The sequence below is a fragment of the Musca autumnalis genome, unplaced genomic scaffold, assembly GCF_047663935.1.
Source record: "Musca autumnalis isolate F117 unplaced genomic scaffold, ASM4766393v1 scaffold_1, whole genome shotgun sequence".
In the NCBI taxonomy this organism is placed as follows: Eukaryota; Metazoa; Arthropoda; class Insecta; order Diptera; family Muscidae; genus Musca; species Musca autumnalis.
Window position 1 is genome coordinate 132,495,377 of NW_027411644.1, and position 24,237 is coordinate 132,519,613.

The window sequence follows — 24,237 nt, forward strand, 5'->3', positions numbered from 1 at the left end:
TTTCTTATTGATTTTTCTTATTTATAAAAATTTTGTTAGGGAGTATATTAGTGACTGATAGGGGTTTTTATATTACGTGTTTAGCCTGATTGTGAAGGCAATACTAATACCCACTTAACTGAGCTCATTTAGGTAGGGAATCGTAGAGTACAAATTGTCTGGCCGACAAATTTAGACCGTAACCCCATCTGGAACATTTATAAGTCCCACCATCGTTTAAAAAATTTATATATATATATATATATATATATATATATATATATATATATATATATATATATATATATGTTTTGTTTACCAACGTATCGATGACTAGGAAGAAAAGACTAAATGTTGAATTTTTGTTCAAAATGAATTTTTGATTGATTTGATTTTGATTTTGTTTGTTAGTTATTTGTAGAAAAATAAGGTTTAATAAAATTATGTTTAATATTTGATTAGAAAAAATTAATATAGAGTGAGTTTTTAATCCTTTGGGAGGGGAAAAGTTGTAAGGGGTGAATGAGTCGCTAGAGGGAGTTCGTGGAGTCCATGAAACAAAGGTAGTAGGATGTTGTGGACCAATGAAGGGCGGGCTAAGTGGGGGTCCGGACACCAAGGGCCTGTGTTCTCGAGACTATCTTCCGTGTGAGAGTATAATGATTGTTTTTGTGTAGTTTCGTTTTGTGTACTTTTGTTTTCCTGTATGATCACCTGCTGGTTTAAAAGGGTTGAGGACCGCTCTGGGAGATGCTCGAGAGTAGCCGGAGGACCAAGATATGGGATTATAACAGAAATGGCGCCCAAACGGAAATAAGACTTCCGAGGTCACCTCATAAGGACTGAGGAAGTCATTGAGACTAAGTACAATGGCATCTAGGTACTTGACAATAGCCAATATTAATTTAAATAGCCCTATCAATCTAGATCTATGCTAATGGGACCTAATTAGTCTTGTAGCCAGGTCTATAATCATAGACACTGTTTAAATGTGCAATACTAGGGTTAGGTACATTAGTGAAGGCTAGATGTAATTTATGGGTTCGGTGCAATCACTAGTTGTGAGTGTATGTAACTATGTTCGTTTGTACTCGACCTGTGTCTGTTTTTTTTTTTTAAATTTTGTTTGTTTAAATGGTTGCGGTAAATTTAGGCAAGATTGTTAGGCAAAAGATGATAGCCGTTGCGAGATAAGCAAGACAGAGTGTCATAGGCCTTATAGCCATGAGTGCTTAATGTTGAGTTTGACAACAAGTATTGCCATGGTATCAACATCTTGCTAAGGAGATCTCCAATACATGTGTTCTATATGTTGTCTAGGATAGTCTTGAGAACAAAAATACACTTTGAAAAATTATGTTGAAAAAAAATACTTAGGATCTTATTAAAAATATCTATGAATTAGTACAAGATTCGAATGGCAAATGCTAGGAATTTGTAATAAAGGATTTCTGGGTAGATTATTTATGGATAAGAAGATAAGGTCCGCATTGAACTCCTAACGCCTATAGCCCCTGAAAATACATCATTGAACCTCCTCAAAATAATGAATAGAGAATACATAAATAGAAATTACAGTATACATAAAAGTAGATTTTATTGATAGACAAAAATATATAAGGTCACCAAACCCTTACAAAAATCAAGAAGTTACTTTTTACTAAGTTTTAATCTCAAATAAACATTGTGTGGAAATTACATCTAACGTCAAAAGTTCTACTTATATCTTGAAGACTGAACTTATCATCACTAAAGGTGAATACATAATATTACTAAACGGTATTATGGGGTAATGTTTACCAGATCAACAGCAGCAATCAAAAGAAATTGGCCAGTAACTTTTGACACTTCACCAGTAGAGAAACCCAAAAAGAGAAAAATGCCACGAGTAGGGGGAAATACAGCTGAGAGTAATGAACAGATCAGGGATCTGTCAGCAACGATTATAAATCGTACGGGCCAGGAAAACAACGCCACCCCGATCCAACCGGAACAGACAGGAACCGATAGTGGGGCTGACAAGTTTGTGACCCCGAGACCTCCTAGGAATAGGGATTCAGATCGTGATCTGGAAGATAAGGTAAAAGAACTTGTTAGTAATGAATTGGATGCTATGAAGCAAACTTTAAATACCGTTTTGAGGACAGTTCAGGCTATGACAGGTAATATTTCAAGGGCAAATGATAATGATCAACTGCCCACAAGTCCAGCGACTATTTCCTCTGCTGACCATCGGTCTGATGGGGGTTTTTCGCAAGCATCTGTAACAAATGAACCAATTCGGATTTGGGGTAGACAAATTCGGGATAAATTTCGATGGGAATACTCAAAGACTCACCGTGGAAGAATTTATATTCCGATTGGAATGTCTATAAGGACAGTACGGGACACCCTGGGAGGAGATCATTAGGGATTTTAGACTGCTAATTTCGGGTCCGATTTTGGAATGGTTCTGGCAATCCCAGAAGTTGCGACCAATTAGGCAATGGGTTAAATTAAAGGACGCATTACTTTGCCAGTATCAGAACACCAACTCCCCATTCGAGACGATGAGGGATTTGGTTGACCGGATGCAGATGTCCAATGAATCCGTGGATGCCTATTTCCATGCTATGCGGTTATCACATCCTATTACCGATCAAGATATGATCAAAATTATTAAAACAAATATAAAGGAAAATATAAGGATGGTTATTTACCCGATGACGGTCGCTACGGCGGAAATGCTGCACGTAGAATGTAAAGACGCAGAGAAGAATTTCTCAAAACGAGAAATGAGGCCAGCTCATCCGCAGAATGGGCCAATAAGACAGGTGAATGAAATTCACTGCGACGTCGTCGTGTGTTGGAACTGCCGAGCTTCAGGCCAGGTATTCAAGGACTGTTCTTCCACGGAAAGAGCCAGGTTCTGCTACAGATGTGGTAAGCCGAATACTATCACACCCTTTTGCCCCGTATGCAAAACGGGAAACACCAAGAGGGGCGTGGAGAAGGTAGGGGAGTCACGCCCGACAGAGAACCCTACGAAATAATCCCGGTGAAGGTTATCCAACGGTCAATATCTGCAAATAAAGAACAGAATGATAGTTATTTACAATCAAAAGAAATCGATGATTATTCAAAGAAGAGACACTATATTTCGCTGTCTGAGAGGGAAGTGAATTATAACAAGTAAGAAAAGCGTTAAGTTCGGTCGGGCCGAACTTTTTATACCCTCCACCACAAATTTCAGCCATTTCGGTGGATTAATGTGGCTACAACCTTCACAATACCGGAATTCGGAAGGTACCGTTCTATGGGGGCTATATGATGGCGTAGACGTGTACCTACAAATTTCTGGGGGAAAGTTTTATACGCCTAAAGAAGACTAAATACAAAATTTCAGCCATCTCGGTGTGATAATGAGGCTAAAACGTTCAAAATATCGAAAATCGGGAGATATTGTATTATGGGGGCTATATCAACACGTGGACCTATATAAACATTTTATGGTAGAAATGTTTCTTAGCCTCTGGAAACACAAAATACCAAATTACAGCCAATTCTGTGGTCAAATAGGTCTAATACATTCAAAATATATTAAAATGACGCGTACTTTATATGGGGCCTTATATGGGGGCTATACCACAACGTGGACCTATATAACCCAACTTTGGTAGGAATATTTTTTGACCTCTGGAGACACAAAGTACCAAATTACAACCAATTCGGTGGTAAAATGGGGCAAATATCTTAAAAATTCCTTAAAACGACGACGCGTCAGGCGTCATTTTGTATGGGGGCTATACGAAAGCGTGGACCAACATAGCCCGCTTTCAATACCAAAAGTCCTACGTAAATATAACATATTTTCCCAAAATTTCATCAACCTACGTCAATCCGTTCGGACGCTAGAGTGATTTCCACAGACGGACAGACGGACGGACATGGCTATATCGATGTAGAATTGCATGCTGATCAAGAATATATATACTTTGTGGGGTCTACAATGATTATTTCGAGTAGTTACAAACGTAGTGACAAACTTAATATACCCCCATCCTATGGTGGAAGGTATAAAAAGGTTAGAGCGAAGATATTTGGCCAAAACAATATTGAACGGCATATACCAACACACATACGAAAAATTCGACAAAAAACGGCTGAGAAACGACAAGTAAAACGCATGATGGTTGAAGCTATAGTTCGTGCGGATTCAACTAATAAAGACCCACGGGTATTTGCGGAAATTACAATTAAAGGAAAGACTATTAAGGGGTTATTAGATACTGGTGCATCAATTAGTCTACTAGGAAGTGGGTGTAGGGAACTTCTTGAGGAAATAGGCGTTGAAATGAAACCTGTTTTTAATAACGTGACCACAGCCAGTGGGAAAAGGTATCGAATAATTGGTAGTATAGATGTAGAAATAGAATTCCAGTCAGTGCCCAAGAAAATGTTATTCTATATGTGTCCAGACCTGGAGCAAACACTTTATCTAGGCGTACACTTTTGGAGAAGATTTAATCTTGCTCCAGAGGTCTTGGGTGTAGATGAGCTTAATGTAGAAAAGATATATGACGAGTATATAAAAACGGTTTCGGAACATCGACTAAAACCTCATGACCTGAATGAACAACAAAAGGCCAAGTTAAATGCAGTTATTAAAGAATTCGATACGTTCGAGGAGAATGGATTGGGTCGCACTCATCTGGAGAAACATACTATAAAGTTGATAGAGGGTGCAGAACCCATTAAAGACCGGCACTACCCCATGTCGCCGGCGGTACAACAAGTAACCTATGATGAAATCGATAATATGTTGAAACTAAACGTAATCGAAGAGAATGAGAGCCCCTGGAGTAACAGAACCACGGTGGTGAGAAAGCCAGGGAAAAATAGGTTTTGCCTGGATGCCAGGAAGTTAAATAAATTGACGGAGAAGGATGCATATCCGCTCCAAAGTATCGATGGCATCCTGAGCCGGATAGACGAGACTTACTACATTAGTAGTGTAGATCTCAAGTATGCATTTTGGCAAGTGGAATTAGATCAAGAGAGCAAGAAGTATACAGCCTTTACTGTTCCGGGACGAACCTTGTACCAGTTTAGGGTTATGCCATTCGGGCTTTGCAACGCTGCCCAGCGTTTGTGTCGCCTGATGGACAAGGTCGTCCCGACCAGACTAAAGGAAAATGTGTTCGTCTATTTGGACGATTTACTTGTGATTTCAAGGGATTTTGACCAACATTTGAACCTGTTGAGAGAAGTGGCACAATGTTTAAAGATTGCTAATCTGACTATAGGTCTTAAAAAGTCCAAATTTTGTTTCAGGGAACTTAAATATCTTGGGTTCATAATAGGCGTCGGGAGGTTGAAGACAGACCCAGAGAAAGTTGAAGCCATTAAGAGGATAGCGATACCGAAGAACCCCAGAGAAGTCCGAAGCTTTTTAGGCACCGCGGGGTGGTATCGTCGCTTCATTAGGGACTTCGCCACAATATCTGCCCCCTTGACAGACAAGCTTAAAAAGTCAAAGAAATTTAACATGTCCAAAGAAGCAGTAGAAGCATTCGAGAGCCTAAAGAAAGCTCTCACAACGGCACCAGTACTACGCCATGCCGATTTTAGCAAGCGCTTCTATATACAGTGTGACGCGTCTGAGTACGGTATCGGAGCGGTACTGTTTCAACTCAACGACCAAGGGGACGAAAAACTACAGCGTAACTGAAAAGGAGTGTCTTGCGGCTGTTATGGCAGTGAAAAAGTTCCGTCCATACGTGGAGATGATGGATTTTACTGTCATAACAGACCATCCAAGCCTCCAATGGCAGATGAGCTTGAAGGATTTAAGTGGTCGCCTCGCCCGTTGGTCGTTGCAGTTGCAAGCGTACCGATTCGATATCGAACACAGAAAGGGGAAGGATAATGTGGTCGCCGATACCCTCTCAAGGCTTCCCACAATCGAAGAGATCGACGTGGACCAAATGTTCGAAGGCGATATGAAAGACTTCGATAGCGAGGAGTATGTAGAATTAAAGAAAACTATCAAAGAAAATCAGGAGAGACTCCCCGACTTAAAAGTGCAGGATGGGGTAGTATTAAAACGCATGAGGCCGGAGAATAGTGATTTTTTGCTGGAGTATGAGTGGAGACTTTGGGTCCCGGAACCCCTAACACATAGCCTGATTCAAAAGGCACATGACTCTCCGACCACAGCCCATGGAGATATAGCCAAAACTTTGAGTCGGTTGAGGGAACAATTCTATTGGCCAAATATGTCCTCTCAGGTCCGGCAGTACATCGGAAAGTGCACTATATGTAAGGAGACGAAAAGTGCAAACTGCAATACTCAACCTTCTATTGGTAATGAGGTTAAGACAGAGTGGCCATTCCAAAAAATATATATAGATTTTCTCGGGAAATATACCAGATCAAAGAGTGGCAACTCTTATATATTTATGCCCGAAACACTCCATAGTGCCAATGGGGCCCAGTTCACGCCGAAGCAGTTTAAAGAAATGATAAGTGCATATCAAATCAACCATATGCAAACTGCCGAATATTCCCCGTTCTGACGGCTATTAGAGCGTATATGGAGAATGACCATCGGGACTGGGACCTCTATTTGTCCGAAATAGAGTGTGCCCTCCGCACTTCTGTACATGCTGCCACAGGGGTAACACCCTTTTTCGCAATATTTGAGTATCACATGTATACCAAGGGAGCCGACTATATGTTGCCTAGAAAGCTTAAGTCACTGACGGAGCATGAAATCTTGAATCTGCAAAAAACCGACCGATTAACACTCATCCACGAAAAAATTAAAGCAAATATGCACAAAGCTTACGAAGCTAGTGCAAAAAGGTACAATAAGCGTGCTAGAGTGACAAAATTTATTCCTGGTCAAGAGGTCTATCGGCGGAATTACGTGTTAAGCGATTTCAAGAAGAATTTCAATTTGCCCTCTAAGTGTAGAGTAGTTAAATTAGTGGGTAATAATGTGTATGAGTTAGAAGATTTACAGGGCCGTCCATTAGGTGTAGCTCACGCCAAGGACTTAAAAATTTGATACCTGATCTGTGATATGCTTATTGGCACGAATTCAACTGTGATAATAGAGTAACCACGTGCAATACCTATAGGATTTATTTAATTATATTTTTGTGAACGTCCTATATGTGTGTTAGTTAAGGTTAATAGCATTAATACAAACTTACCATCTTACTTCGGGCTAGTATAAATCACAGTAGAATTCTTTGAAGTTGTATTCCATGAGTCAGGCCATATTACATAGATTGAGAGTGGGATTAACTAAAGGAAAGAAGAATACGTATGTAAAGAAAAGTAAACAGTCCAATAGAAGCTACAAAATATAATACTAATAATCTATATATATATAAAATTCTTCGAGACTGAAATGATGTTCGAAATTAAACTCCTCCGAAACGGCTGGACCGAATTCGATGAAATTTTGTATGTGGAGGTTTTAGGTCTGAGAATAGGGTTTTAGCTATTTTTTATACTGGTCAGTGAAGTGACCTGGGTACCTTCCCCACAAAATTTTTTAAGAAAACGTGAAATCAAAGATAGTTTTGAACATATTGTATAAAAATTGATTTCAATCTTATGGTAATAACTGTCTTGATCCTCAATGGACATCTCGGAAGTGGAATATCGCGGACAGCCCAATTTTTTAATAATGTATTATTATAGGTAATGTCCTTAATTTTAGTAAGCGTGAATACAAAAACGCTATAAACACTGGCTTCAATAATTGGGAAAGCGCGATCAACCCCACATTTTGGAATACAGTACAACCCAAATAATGTTAAATGTCCCTTGATCGAAATTCCAAAAAATCGATAGAGAAATCAGGCAAAACATAATTTCAAAGATGGTTAAATAACTAGAACGTCTAAAAAATGTGCTTTGGTCACTAAAGCGATGGGCCAGCAATTCGGTGTATCTATAACCTATGTAAATATATATAGGGTTCTTTAAGACTGACATGATTTTCTAAATTAAACTTCCGAATCGGCTGGACCGAATTGGATGAAATTGTGTTTAGGTTCATAAGGTGATAGAATACCGAAAACGTAGGGTGTGGGGGACCTCACCAACAACGGGTTTTAACAAATCGCTAAATATTATAGATTATTAGACGTATTGGTACTCAATACAATTGCAGTTGTTGCTTCTGCCATTAATGGGTGTTTTGGAAGCGGAATACCGCGATTGCGTCCAATTTTTGAAAACATTCTTCTTACTGATTAGATTTACAAATTTAGTAAGTGGGACAGCAAACATGGCATGAACATTGACTTGAAATAACTCGATCAAGACCACGTTTTTTAATACAGCAAAGTCTAGATAACCCCAATAGCATTTTGAAGTAATTTTTTATGAATCACAGATGTTTTCATGTTTAGGAGTGCAAAATAATAACGTGTTCAATGAAAAATCTCTCTGTTAACAAAAAGAAAAAACGACGTTAAGTTCGACCGGCCCCATTCCGGTTAAATAATGTGGCTAAAACATTCAAAATCCCCAACAAATTGGTAGGTATCGTTTTATGAATGAAAACATGGATTTATACCGACAATTCTCTGCTAAAAGATTTGATACCTCCAAGGAATAATGCCGCTAAAACCTTGAAAATATTGAAAATCGGAAGGTATCGTTCAATGAAGGCTACATAAAAACCTTCTACCGAATATTCTATGCGGGAATGTTTTATACCCACAATGAAGACAACACACCAACTTGCCATAGCCATTTCGGTGGGATTCGGTGAGGTACCGTCCTATATGCCGATAATTCTCTGCAGAAATGGTTTATACCCACAAGGGAGGCTAAGTACCAATTATAGCCATTTCGTATGAATAATGTGGCTATAAACTTGAAAATACCGAAGATCGGGAGGAACCGTTCAATGAAGACTACTTAAAAAACCTGCACTGTACCGAATATTCCATGTTTTATACCCACACTGAATACTAAATACCAAATTGCAACCATTCCGGTGGGATAATGAGACTAAAACTTCCAAAATATCGACACTCGGGCGGTACAGTTCTAGGGTAGTTCTATCAAAACGTAGACCTATGCTGATAATCCTTTGCAAAAATGTTTTATGCCTCTAAGGGAGACCAAATACCAAAGTATTGTCATTTCGGTAGGATAATGCAGCTAAAACCTTGAAAATTCCGAAAATCGGGCGGTCAGTCGATCGAAACTATATCAAAAAATGGACTGATATAATCAATTTTCAATCCCAAACATGTTACGAGAAAAAATAGAAACTTCTGTACCAAATTGAAAAGCTCTATGTTAAATATCGCGAGCTGTATCTTGATTTCAACGGATAGGCGGACATATAGTGAGTGTCAAAAATATTCGGTTTTCAATTTCACCAATAATAACACCTCAGTATTTTAGAAGCCCATACCCAATATTCAAAAAACCAAATACATAAAAAAATGTTGGTCCTGTGGCAATTAAAAAACGTAGGTAACATGGATCCATGGCAACCCTATAAGCGAGAATAACAAAGAAGAAGTTGTTAACCCTGTTTTCTATGCGTCAAAAATATTCGGTTTTTGTAACTTTTGTTTAATATTTTGGCAAAAACCCGGTCAATATCGAACTTTTTCTGCAATATTAGTATAAATTTCAATAATTGCGAACAGAATCTTTGTTCCTGTGTGCAATAATATCATATTTCATAGCAAATTATCAAAATTTAGGGCTAAGGAAAAACGATATCCTAGAAAAGAGAAAACTGTTTATATTTTATTATAAAAAGGGCAGAAACAACGGGAATTTTTGCTCATTTTTGAATAATTAGTCGAATATAGTTGAAATAATTTGCAAAAGTCACGAAAATACAGAAATAATCGATTTCGTGAAACACATAAGCCAGCCAAACCAAGGATTGGGAGGGATGGTAGAGGAATCTCCTGGAAAATTACGACTAACCGCTCTTAATTTTCTTGAAATTGATCACCGAGCTCTAAATGACTTTCAGAAGATAGAAAATATGCACTTACTTTCCAAAAAAAATCGTAAGGATAAAGCCGTTCATGGCCTTGTAACACATCACACACGATTGGCTTATTTACATAACCAAAAATCTAATTCAAATTTCGCCTTGATGTACCTTCAAAACTTGATGTACATCAGAAACTTGGTGAAATGGAGTTAGTTTTGAATGCCTAAGCAGGAAAATCAGTATACCACCAAGTTTCCGGCCTTTATGTGTACTCCAACACAAAAAGTACGAAGACGCTTTTAGGAGGCATGTATTTATCAATGACTTATGATGTGTTACAAGGCCATGAAAGGTTTTATCCTTACGATTTTTTTGTAATGTAAGTGCGTGCTTTCTATCTTCTGAAAGTCATTTAGGGCTCGGTGATCAATTTCAAGAAAATTAAGAGCGGTTTAGCCGTAATTTTCCAGGAGATTCCTCTACCTTCCCTCCCAGTCCTTGGTTTGGCTGGCTTATGTGTTGCACGAAATCGATTATTTCTGTATTTTCGTGACTTTTGCAAATTATTTCAACTATATTCGACTAATTATTAAAAAATGAGCAAAAAGTCCCTTTGTTTCTGCCCTTTTTATAACAAAATATAAACAGTTTTCTCTTATCTAGGATAGCGTTTTTCCTTAGCCCTAAATTTTGATAATTTGCTATGAAATATGATATTATTGCACACAGGAACAAAGATTCTGTTCGCAATTATTGAAATTTATACTAATATTGCAGAAAAAGTTCGATATTGACCGGGTTTTTGCCAAAATATTTAACAAAAGTTACAAAAACCGAATATTTTTGACGCATAGAAAACAGGGTTAACAACTTCTTCTTTGTTATTCTCGCTTATAGGGTTGCCATGGATCCATGTTACCTACATTTTTTAATTGCCACAGGACCAACATTTTTTTAAGTATTTGGCCCATATTGGGTATGGGCTTCTAAAATACTGAGGTGTTATTATTGGTGAAATTTAAAACCGAATATTTTGACACTCACTGTAGTTATATTCACTTATTTTTTATGTTGATCACGAATATATACTTTATAGGTTCTCCGACGAATATTCCGATGTTTTACAATCATAAAGTTAATTATACCCCTCATAAAATCACAAGAAACGCTATAAAAAAGCGTAGAACCAAATCCACACCCTCCGCACACCGTCCATCCCAGCGCAGGCTTGGGATAGCCGGAGTTTTGTTGCGGAAGGGCGAACAGAAACGCAGTTTAATCCACTTCACAAAAAAATTAATCATGCCAAAGTGTTTACCCTACCCTGCGATTTCTTTTGTTTTGATGGCAAAAGCTATGTTGGTTTCTTGGGGCCGAATCCACCGGCGTTACCTCCAGGATGGCAATCACATGACTGCAAATGAATTGGGGTACCATAAGTCTGCAAAGTCCGTGTTTAGACACACAAATTTATCGGGAAAGTAAATTGAGTTTTTTGGAGAGAGCGGAGAGGAAAGAGCTCATCAATACTCTTTCCTACCCCTATTGCCTAAAAACTGAATTTACTTTCCCGTGTGTCTAAACACGGACAAAGAAAAGGAATAGTTGATAAAAAGAAGGTTTCATTTGCTAGCAGAAAATTACTTACCAAAGTCATAGAGTTATTGTGAATGATCACGAACAACAAACATAAACACAGACAACACAAAACCAGAAGAACTGGAGTTAGCAGAGGGTGGGGATGATATGTATGCACCGGCCACTATACAACGAAAAGTAAATGATGCCTGCTATAATCCGTTTATAAAATTTTAATGTTTTCAGACGTTTCTCCTCTGTTTTCAGCGGCAAATTTATTTTTTGCAAGAGATAAGCAAACGTATGCGTGTGTGTATAAACTTGTAATAGTTTTAATGACAGCTGTCAACGAAAAGCTCAGCTGTCAGAAGTATACTACGTAGCTACACCGGTACTAATTAGTACAGGGTTGCTGTGAGTAGCCGCGTTTCCATCCCTATAGGGATATGGCGAAATGGCAATTTAATGGAAAAATTTGAATTTTTATATTTCTATTGTGTATGATAAAAGGAGACGAATAGACTATGACAAAGAGACTGAATTATTAGGGAAGTACTGGAAATTAAAATTTGAGTGGGATTTACCAATATAAAAGGAAAAAATTCTGGGAAAAACGGCCATCATAGTTGTGGAAAGTATTAAAGTGAAACATCGAGAATAGTATACGGCGACTGCTAAGACATTATTTTATAGCGTTTGACTGCGATATTGAGCAGAAACGCAGAAAACAAAATAAGATTTATATTGACAATTTTTAAAGTGCCGTGAAGCCAATGATCTACCAGCATAGTTGCGGAAAGTATTAAAGTGAAACATCGAGAATAGTATACGGCGACTGCTAAGACATTATTTTATAGCGTTTGACTGCGATATTGAGCAGAAACGCAGAAAACAAAATAAGATTTATATTGACAATTTTTAAAGTGACGTGAAGCCAATGATCTACCAGCAATAAGCTGTCAATAGATGTTTTTAACCACAATATCCACAACACAACAACAAAGCTGCTTAATAACGTATGTTAATTATAAAAGTGCCAACAAATCAAGGTAGGAGTAGATGTATACGCTGCCCAATCATAAATTCCTTGATTCAAACAAAATTCAACAGCGTTTTATAAGCGAGCGTGTAAACCTTTTGTGTCTTAAATCAAGTTAACGCCTTGCCGTGTAAATCTTGGCCGCTGGTTAAGTGTTGCCGGTGTTACATAACAGCTGTGCTAGAAAGCTGTGGATGAAACATCAGCTGCTGAAAGTTCTCAGTGGGGATCCGAAACAAATTCAAAGCTGGTGCTTCTGTGGACATTGGTTTGTAGCTATACGTAGAGAAGAAGTGGAATGTAAGTTGAGAATAATTCAGTCCACAAAAGCGTTGAGACTATTCCCATCATACTGTATGACAGATTGCTACACTGCGGTAAAAATTATTGCAATCAAAACATCCATTTTGTGAAGTCGGTCATTAGGCGCCGAATATTCGCCGCAGTTCATAATATCAGTTTTTTTTGTCTTTTATGTATTATTTTATTGGTATTATGTCGTTTAATTAGTATCATATATTAATATATTTATTATCACATGTTTATTATCATATATAGAACTTTTGTTTGAATATTTTTATTATATATATAATAATAATAATATTTCTTTATTTACAAACTTGTTTAACATAGTTACATATTATAAATTGTCTGTCAAAAGAATTATTTTGTATCATTTCATATGGAATTGAATTCGTTTATAAGTATTTCTCTGTACTTTAAAGTAATTTTTAAATAAGACACGAGCTGGCTCCAATGATTGATTTCACGGCCGTCCAATATGCTGATCACATTTTCGCGAGTTAGGATCGCAGATTGAAAGATATGTATTCTAAACTCTTTCAAAACAGGACATTCTCCTAAGAAATGCAATATTGTTTCATCATGGTTAAGGTTACACAAGGTACACTTTCTTTCTCCACTGCTTGCATTGAATTTTGTTCCAATTAGATTAATAAGTCCACATATTGCTTTAAAGATCCAGGAAATCTGTTCGCTAGAATAAAAGTCAGTAAAATACATTTCTCCCCGTGTAAAATCTAAATATTTATATATTCTGCTTTGACTTTCAGCTTTTGACCTCATATTTTCGTGGAATATATGTATTTTTTTCATTTTCAATAATGTTCATACTGAACAATTTCCATTCAAATTCATTTGAAACATTGGGCCATACAACATCAAGACGCTGCGCTATGTCTTTAAGTTCTGCTACCCAGAACACTTCACTCTGAAGAAGCAAATTGGTAAGCCGTTTTGGAAGTCGATGGTCATGATATTTGTACATTATTTGGTACAGGTATTGTAAATGCAGATTTAATGTATACAAGTGACTGCTCTCCATCGATGTTTCCAGCATGAGGGCGTAATTTGGAGTAGAGCTAGGGATTTTGAGTATTTTCTTTAGAAAATATCGTTGAAGTTTATCAACCGTATCAAAGTGGGAGAAGCCCCAAGCTTGGGCTGCATATGTTTGTATTGCCCTACAAACCGCTTGGTATACATTCCATTTCATTGGGATGTTGACATCTTTTTTTCCCAAGAAATTTTTCCATGTGGAGTTTATAGCCATTTTTGACTGGTTTGTTCTGTTTTCTATATGTTTTGAGAATGACAATTTTGGTGTAAAAGTAACACCCAAATATTTATATTCGTTTACGATATTTATATCGTTTCCATTATACGTCCATTTCTCATCTCTGCTTGGCAGTCCTCCTTTTCTGAATACAAGGATTTCTGATTTGGACATGTTTACTTTTAGGTTCCACATGCTACAGTAGTTTTCAAGGTTTAAAATCATAGACTGCAGAGTACGTATGTCATCTGCTAGGATCACTATGTCGTCTGCATATAACAATAACCTTATATTTATATTTTGTATATTTAATCCACCTTGTAGGACTTCATGCAGGTCGTTTATGCAGAGCGTGAAGAGAAGAGGTGATAGAAGACACCCTTGTTTAACTCCAGAATTGGTTTCAAAATAGTCTGACAGTTCATCTCCAGTCCAAACTGCATACTCAGTTTTCCTATATATGTTTTCGATCACTTTCAAATATTTGTATGATATGTCCAGTTGTGAGAGCTTGTATATAAGGGAATTTCTACAGACGTTGTCAAAGGCTGCTTTGAAGTCCACGAAGTAAGCATATACTTTTTTACCTTCTTTCAATTTAAGACTCACAATAGAAGCCAGATTATAAACATTATCAACCGTCGAGTAACCCTTCCTGAAACCGGCCTGGTATTCAGTAAGTATACGATATCGCTCTACCCAATTGCATAGTCTTTCGTTTAGAATAGCCATCATCAGTTTTGCCAAACAGTTCATGAACGCAATTCCTCTGTAATTGGATGGTTCTGTCATATCTCCTTTTTTATGGATAGGGAATATTACGGTTTTAATAAAAATATTACCTATAATACCGGTATTTAGGATTTTGTTGTATCTGATTATGAGTTGTTTATGAAAATCCTCTGGAGCGTAAACAATATACTCATACGGGATTCGATCCTCTCCTGGTGCTTTGTTCATCTCCAATTTCTTCAGCATGGTATTTAGTTCTGACAAGCAAATTTCTCTGTCTAGAATTGGGTCTGAATAATGAAATGGCGCGTAGCTTATTTGCTGTATATTCTGCTGAGGATTTAAGAGTTCTTGGAAGTAATTCTTAAATGTATCTGAAGATATGGTTGACCTTGTTTGAAATGTTTGATTCCTCACTTGCTTCACAGCTTTCCACCACTGCTTTGAGTCGCTAACGTGATTTATTGTATCTATTAGATTCCTATTATGTTCTTGTTTGTTGCTTTTGCATATATCTTTGTAAATCTTTACAGAGTCTAAATATTTTCTTTTGGATTCAGGCGTGGGATTTTTATTGTAGTTTTTCAATAGCGAAAAAACTTTATTTCGTGCATGATGACACTTATAATTGTACCATGGATTTTTGGGTGTGAATGGTGTTATATCTCTTATGTTTGATTCAGCTGATGACTTTATAGTAGCTCCAAGTTCATCAAGTGTTAGGTCGTTGGATTCGCTTAAAGATATTTGAAGATTATGTCTTAGTTTTGTACGATATCTGTCTGCCTTGTTTTCATTCCACGCTAGCTTGGGTAATAGATTTAGACTTTTGTTATCTGTATATTCTGATGGTATTTTTATTCCCAACCTTATTGGCAAGTGATCTGACCACGTTGCATCTTCCACTACAAATTCTTCAACAAGATTTAAAATCTCTTGGGACACCGCACAAATATCATTGACAGATTCGCCTACTGCGCTTATGAACGTAAGATTTCCTTCCTCGTCTCCTCGTGTCCTACCATTCAAAATTAAGAGGTTGTTGGTTGTGCAAAGCTCTATTAGTTGGTTGCCTTTTCTATTTATAACTTTATCTTTAGATTTTCTGGCAGTCAATCCTGCCATAAATAATTCCTTGTAGACGTCATTTAAATCTTGTGTGATTTCGCCTATTCTTGAATTAAGGTCACAAATCAAAATCGGGTTGCTGATCTCATTTTCTTCGAGCAGTTTACACATCTTATTAAAGTCGTTTGTCCATTGAGCAGGCCTCCAATACTGAGGGATGACAGTGAATAAGGATCCTGTTTGAGTGAAAAATTGATATGTGTTCATATTTTCATATGTTATAATACGATGCATTAAGCCCATATTTGTAACTGTTTTATTTATGCCGAATATTGTGCCACCAATTCCACGCCCATATGTGCGCTCTTTTATTGCAGGTATGTTATATAATTTAAACCCAGGAAAGTATTTTTTAACATTTTCAAATTTATTTTCTATGAGATGTGTTTCAGTGAGTATTATAATATCGTGTTTGTTTATGTAAGTAAAGAAAGAAGGATGTAGATATTTGTTTTCCATTCCATTGATGTTATAAGAGAAAATTGTGAGATTTCGCAGTGTTACATTGGGTGCTATTAGTTTTTTGATAGGGTTTCGGAGAGTAGCTGTTCGTAACTTATATCTATGTCAGTGATAATGTTGCCATAGATCTTCTTTAACTCTTCCTTAGCATCATTCTTCCCAGCTATTAATTTCCGTTCTCTGTTCCAGGAGAACCATGTATCCTTGATCCTCATTCTATCTTCTTTTACAGTAATTCTATATTCTTTACTTATTGCCATTATTTTTGTTTTAAGACAAAGTGTAACCCTTTTCAGTTGTTGTCTTGAAGGTGCTAAGTCTCGTTCTATATATATATTAGAACCGACTAACTTTCTACTGTTTCGAATGACATCTTCGGATTCTTGTACGGTTGCAAATTCGACTACGAAGCTCATCTTCCCGTTCCTTTCGAATATTTTATCGGGCCGATTTTACATTTGTTGTGAGCTCCAGTTTATTGAGTAACATGTTCTTGACTTCCTGTAATGGTTCGTTAGAGCATCTTAACCCTCTGATGAAAATTTTGCAACTTCTGATTTGCTCTTGCATCCATATTAAATCTTTTTTGTTCTCTTCACATTCCCGGCGTACATTTTTCAGTTCTTCTTTCAATTCTTGGTTTTCTGTTCTTAACATGTTCATTTCCGAGCTTATTGAAGAAATTTCTATTTTAACCTCTTCTATGTCTTTCTTCGTCGATAATGTTTTCAACTTCTCATCAAGATTTGAATTAATAGTGCTGGTAATCAGATGTATTAATTCCACTTGTGAGAGGCCAGTAGGTGTTGCAGGGGTTTCTATGCCGTGAGATATTTCATTTCTGTTGCGTTTTGAGGATTGAACATTAATTGTTTGCTGGGCAGCAGCTGAATTTGTTGGCGGTGTACGTTGCATGCTTACAATTCAAAACCAAAAAAAATTTAACGGAAATAGTTCCTAGTTGGCAACACTAATTGATTTGAAATCGATAATCGTCGGGATGTTATCGTTTTTTATCGGTATTTTGTCAGCCCTATGTTTGAACGACAAAATCAGCTGATGTTATTGTTTATGATTTTGTAGTGTTAGTGCGAACAAGAATTTTCCAGTGAAAATATAAAAAATATTTGCGACCCAGCAAAATGTTCGATGCCAAAGATGCTATTCAAGAATGGGTGCAAGTGAAATGGAATGTCATTTTTTCAGCATCTTCACTCATTCTTTTTACAAGAGCGTGACCCCCAAAAGATGCAATCATTTTCAGATCCTAAGCATGTCATCTTTACTAACTCGATTGAATGGCATCTTCAACAATTCTTTGGCATGGCATCTATACCAATCCTTTTGCATGCCATCTTAACCAATTCCCAAGAATAGCATTTTCACTAATCTTTGGCATGTCATTTTCACCAACCCTTTGGCATGTAATTGTCTTGTTCGGAAAATGTCTTGTCTTGTTCGGAAAATGGAAAATGCTGTATTGAAAAATGATTTTCTTTTTTTATTTTATTAATTCAAAGGAATTAATGAAATAACTATAATTTAATTCACACGATAACTGTTTACTGCATCTGCGACTGCATTCGTGTGAATGCTACTTAAACCTGGTTGAAAGACTTGTTGATCTAGACGTTCTCTCTTGCAACGTTAGACTTCTCTTTCTAGATTATGAGCACGGCTTGCTCTGAGTGAGTCCTCTGCTAATATGGAGATGGAGAGAGATGGCCTTTCGGGCAGTTGTTGTGCTGCTTACGGATCCTATGCTATTGATCGGCAACTGGAAAGTTATTTCTGATGCTGGAAGAACTATAGCCACAAGGGTCCTTGCTACGGGCGACAAAAGTGAAATCGGTTTGTAAGATTCACATTTGCTGGCATCCTTTTCGGGCTTCAGTAGCTGGCCTATTTTCCAGACTTCGGGAAAGATGTGTTTGGCAAGCGACAGGTTTGTAAATTTAAGTGAGAAACTTGACTTCAGGCCGTCCCAGCTGTTGCAGTCTAAACACCGCCGCTGCACGCAACAGGTTTTGATTCATCTTACAAAAGGATTTTACTTCAGTGCAGTGCAGATTTCGACATTGACTCCAACTGCAGATTACTATTTCGTGAATTTTATTTTACAACGTTTTGGAAATGTTTGTTGTTTTGTAGGGATCTACAAATCGACTTGTTGAGCGGGGTTCTCTAGTGCAGGCAAGGAAACTTTAATAATTGGTCTGTTCCTTTACTTTTAAAAATGGTAATTGTTGCAAAAATGGTAAAAGTGGTGAACTGCTCTTATATAAATTGTATGCTTTTAAAAGTAAGGAAACACTTTGCGGGTTAAAACTGGTAACCTCAGGCACGTAAAGGAACATGACTAATACCAAAGAGTGCAGTCCGACTCTACTTTTAGCTCAATGATTGGGACTTCCTGGCATAATAAATCTTACATTGCTTTAAACGTACATATTTAGATAAATAAAAGAATACCTATATATACGTGTAAAAATAAAAACACAAAATTCATCTCTATTGGATCGATGGAATGGGTTCAAATGCTATGGAAAAGATCGGATCTATCACGACTTCCTTTGAATTGGTTGAAATGCTGATGAAACGATCGGATCTTTCACGACTTCCTTCGAATGGGTTCAAATGCTGATGAAAAGATCGGATCTTTCACGACTTCATTTGAACCAATGCAAAAGATCCAGTGAAATCATGGCATCTCATGGAACCACTTCCATAAAATTTTGCTGGGGATTTTTGGGGGAGGAATTATGAATTTACTGACTTACCAAGCAAGCAATAATGTCAGCTTCAACTTCGGAAGTGGTATTTGGAATATTTTTATTAACCTGACTGTTAACGTCCAATTTAACTGTTCTGGTCACCCTATATTCAATTTCAAACGCTTAGCTTTTTACTCCTAAATCTGCATCTCTCTCTTTGCACTAAGTGTACTAAACCTATTGGTTTTTGATTTTCCTTTATTGTAAATAAACTTCACTTGTCTATTAACCTGCAAACATAATCGTTGTTCCTGGTAAGATTAGTTTCCGAAACCACCAAATTTCCTACAATAAATACTCGCTATTGTTCAATTCTTTCGCCTAAAATTCTTGTGTTTTTTCTATCTTTTCTTTTCATACCATCCTGAGGGGAAATTCTTTCTAATTCGAAGAAAGTTATTTCCATTTCACCGCAGCATCTAACCATCCCAGCATTTCTAAGAAAATCCAGATTTTGGCATTTTCATTGTGGTCCATTCGTACCAGATATTTGGATAGCTGTTGCTAAAAATATTTTTATTAACCTATTTTTATTATTATTCTGGTCACCCTATATTCAATTTCAAACGCTTAGCTTTTTACTCCTAAATCTGTATCTCTCTCCTTGCACTAAGTGTACTAAACTATTGGTTTTTGATTTTCCTTTATTGTAAATAAACTTCACTTGTCTATTAACCTGCAAACATAATCGTTGTTCCTGGTAAGATTAGTTTGAGTCGGTTGAGGGAACAATTCTATTGGCCAAATATGTCCTCTCAGGTCCGGCAGTGCATCGGAAAGTGCACTATATGTAAGGAGACGAAAAGTGTAAACTGCAATACTCAACCTTCTATTGGTAATGAGGTTAAGACAGAGCGGCCATTCCAAAAAATATATATAGATTTTCTCGGGAAATATACCAGATCAAAGAGTGGCAACTCTTATATATTTATGCCCGAAACACTCCATAGTGACAATGGGGCCCAGTTCACGCCGAAGCAGTTTAAAGAAATGATAAGTGCATATCAAATCAACCATATGCAAACTGCCCCATATTCCCCGTTCTGGCGGCTATTAGAGCGTATATGGAGAATGGCCATCGGGACTGGGACCTCTATTTGTCCGAAATAGAGTGTGCCCTCCGCACTTCTGTACATGCTGCCACAGGGGTAACACCCTTTTTCGCAATATTTGGGTATCACATGTATACCAAGGGAGCCGACTATATGTTGCCTAGAAAGCTTAAGTCACTGACGGAGCATGAAATCTTGAATCTGCAAAAAACCGACCGATTAACACCCCAGCAAAATTTATTTGAAGTTGTTCCTTGTGAAGTAGTGATTGAATAGCTTTTTTGAAGCAGTCCACGCAGAGTCATGAAAAATGCAGTCCGTTCTTCACATTTTGACAATGTCCGATTTGAATCCATTTCATAAATTTTTCACATTTTAGAAATTTCAAAATTTTGCAAAAAAAAACTTAAAAAGACAAAGAACTTAATTTGTTTCTTGTTAATTATAATAACAGCAATATGTTTGCATCCATAAAAAGTAATTTGTATACAAAAAATAATAAAAGTGATTTCGAACTACATCTTTGTTTGTAGCCAAAGAAGTAGTTGAATCATATGTTGTTGTGATTTATTCACTACAAAGAACTAATGCAAAATGTGTGCTTAAGAAGTAAATTAGACAGTATCCTCACTGCACCATGCCCTTGTAAAAATCATGACTTCTTTCACGTAAAAAGATGTAGTCCGGAATCACTTGCACTCATGATTTAACTACTCCTTTGGCTACAAACATTTTGCTGGGACTCATCCACGAAAAAATTAAAGCAAATATGCACAAAGCTTACGAAGCTAGTGCAAAAAGGTACAATAAGCGTGCTAGAGTGACAAAATTTATACCTGGTCAAGAGGTCTATCGGCGGAATTACGTGTTAAGCGATTTCAAGAAGAATTTCAATTTGCCCTCTAAATGTAGAGTAGTTAAATTAGTGGGCAATAATATGTATGAGTTAGAAGATTTACAGGGCCGTACATTAGGTGTAGCTCACGCCAAGGACTTAAAAATGTGATACCTGATCTGTGATATGCTTATTGGCACGAATTCAACTGTGATAATAGAGTAACCAAGTGCAATACCTATAGGATTTATTTAATTATATTTTTGTGAACGTCCTATATGTGTGTTAGTTAAGGTTAATAGCATTAATCCAAACTTACCATCTTATTTCGGGCTAGTATAAATCACAATAGAATTCTTTGAAATTGTATTCCATGAGTCAGGCCATATTACATAGATTGAGAGTGGGATTAACTAAAGGAAAGAAGAATACGTATGTAAAGAAAAGTAAACAGTCCAATAGAAGCTACAAAATATAATACTAATAATATAAATATAAAACTTCCCTAATTGTGCTGCACAGCCCGGCTGATCAATAGTCAGGGTGTGGGAGTTCCCCACGTTGGGCCTTAAATCACAAGAAACGCTATAAAAAAGCGTAGAACCAAATCCACACCCTCCGCACACCGTCCATCCCAGCGCAGGCTTGGGATAGCCGGAGTTTTGTTGCGGAAGGGCGAACAGAAACGCAGTTTAATCCACTTCACAAAAAAATTAATCATGCCAAAGTGTTTACCCTACCCTGCGATTTATTTTGTTTTGATGGCAAAAGCTATGTTGGTTTCTTGGGGCCGAATCCACCGGCGTTACCTCCAGGATGGCAATCACATGACTGCAAATGAATTGGGGTACCATAAGTCTGCAAAGTCCGTGTTTAGACACACAAATTTATCGGGAAAGTAAATTGAGTTTTTTGGAGAGAGCGGAGAGGAAAGAGCTCATCAATACTCTTTCCTACCCCTATTGCCTAAAAACTGAATTTACTTTCCCGTGTGTCTAAACACGGACAAAGAAAAGGAATAGTTGATAAAAAGAAGGTTTCATTTGCTAGCAGAAAATTACTTACCAAAGTCATAGAGTTATTGTGAATTATCACGAACAACAAACATAAACACAGACAACACAAAACCAGAAGAACTGGAGTTAGCAGAGGGTAGGGATGATATGTATGCACCGGCGACTATACAACGAAAAGTAAATGATGCCTGCTATAACCCGTTTATAAAATTTTAATGTTTTCAGACGTTTCTCCTCTGTTTTCAGCGGCAAATTTATTTTTTGCAAGAGATAAGCAAACGTATGCGTGTGTGTATAAACTTGTAATAGTTTTAATGACAGCTGTCAACGAAAAGCTCAGCTGTCAGAAGTATACTACGTAGCTACACCGGTACTAATTAGTACAGGGTTGCTGTGAGTAGCCGCGTTTCCATCCCTATAGGGATATGGCGAAATGGCAATTTAATGGAAAAATTTGAATTTTTATATTTCTATTGTGTATGATAAAAGGAGACGAATAGACTATGACAAAGAGACTGAATTATTAGGGAAGTACTGGAAATTAAAATTTGAGTGGGATTTACCAATATAAAAGGAAAAAATACTGGGAAAAACGGCCATCATAGTTGTGGAAAGTATTAAAGTGAAACATCGAGAATAGTATACGGCGACTGCTAAGACATTATTTTATAGCGTTTGACTGCGATATTGAGCAGAAACGCAGAAAACAAAATAAGATTTATATTGACAATTTTTAAAGTGCCGTGAAGCCAATGATCTACCAGCATAGTTGCGGAAAGTATTAAAGTGAAACATTGAGAATAGTATACGGCAAGGTAGGAGTAGATGTATACGCTGCCCAATCATAAATTCCTTGATTCAAACAAAATTCAACAGCGTTTTATAAGCGAGCGTGTAAACCTTTTGTGTCTTAAATCAAGTTAACGCCTTGCCGTGTAAATCTTGGCCGCTGGTTAAGTGTTGCCGGTGTTACATAACAGCTGTGCTAGAAAGCTGTGGATGAAACATCAGCTGCTGAAAGTTCTCAGTGGGGATGCGAAACAAATTCAAAGCTGGTGCTTGTGTGGACATTGGTTTGTAGCTATACGTAGAGAAGAAGTGGAATGTAAGCTGAGAATAATTCAGTCCACAAAAGCGTTGAGACTATTCCCATCATACTGTATGACAGATTGCTACACTGCGGTAAAAATTATTGCAATCAAAACATCCATTTTGTGAAGTCGGTCACTAGGCGCCGAATATTCGCCGCAGTTCATAATATCAGTTTTTTTTTTGTCTTTTATGTATTATTTTATTGGTATTATGTCGTTTAATTAGTATCATATATTAATATATTTATATAGAACTTTTGTTTGAATATTTTTATTAAACTGACTGTTAACGTCAAAGTTAACTGTTCTGGTCACCCTATATTCAATTTCAAACGCTTAGCTTTTTACTCCTAAATCTGCATCTCTCTCTTTGCACTAAGTGTTCTAAACCTATTGATTTGATTTTCCTTTATTGTAAATAAACTTCACTTGTCTATTAACCTGCAAACATAATCGTTGTTCCTGGTAAGATTAGTTTCCGAAACCACCAAATTTCCTACAATAAATACGTGCTATTGTTCAATTCTTTCGCCTAAAATTCTTGTGTTTTTTATCTTTTCTTTTCATACTATCCTGAGGGGAAATTCTTTCTAATTCGAAGAAAGTTATTTCCATTTCACCGCAGCATCTAACCATCCCAGCATTTCTAAGAAAATCCAGATTTTGGCATTTTCATTGTGGTCCATTCGTACCGGATATTTGGATAGCTGTTGCTAAAAATATTTTTATTAACCTGACTGTTAACGTCAAAGTTAACTGTTCTGGTCACCCTATATTCAATTTCAAACGCTTAGCTTTTTACTCCTAAATCTGCATCTCTCTCTTTGCACTAAGTGTACTAAACCTATTGGTTTTTGATTTACCTTTATTGTAAATAAACTTCACTTGTCTATTAACCTGCAAACATAATCGTTGTTCCTGGTAAGATTAGTTTCCGAAACCACCAAATTTCCTACAATAAATACTCGCTATTGTTCAATTCTTTCGCCTAAAATTCTTGTG

General features: G+C 36.9%; 2 long non-coding RNA genes across 2 annotated transcripts; both read right to left on the reverse strand.

The window, feature by feature from the left end:
* Positions 1 to 1,551: 1,551 nt before the first annotated feature.
* Positions 1,552 to 11,870, reverse strand: LOC141386416 (uncharacterized). Its single transcript, XR_012408371.1, has 6 exons — positions 11,601 to 11,870; positions 7,179 to 7,272; positions 2,679 to 3,041; positions 2,318 to 2,607; positions 2,113 to 2,240; positions 1,552 to 2,047 (listed from the first exon to the last, which is right to left on the reverse strand). It is a non-coding gene; the product is annotated as an uncharacterized lncRNA (long non-coding RNA).
* Positions 11,871 to 18,031: 6,161 nt separating this feature from the next.
* On the reverse strand, positions 18,032 to 22,463 carry LOC141386421 (uncharacterized). Its single transcript, XR_012408373.1, has 3 exons — positions 22,194 to 22,463; positions 21,869 to 22,123; positions 18,032 to 21,541 (listed from the first exon to the last, which is right to left on the reverse strand). It is a non-coding gene; the product is annotated as an uncharacterized lncRNA (long non-coding RNA).
* Positions 22,464 to 24,237: the final 1,774 nt, after the last annotated feature.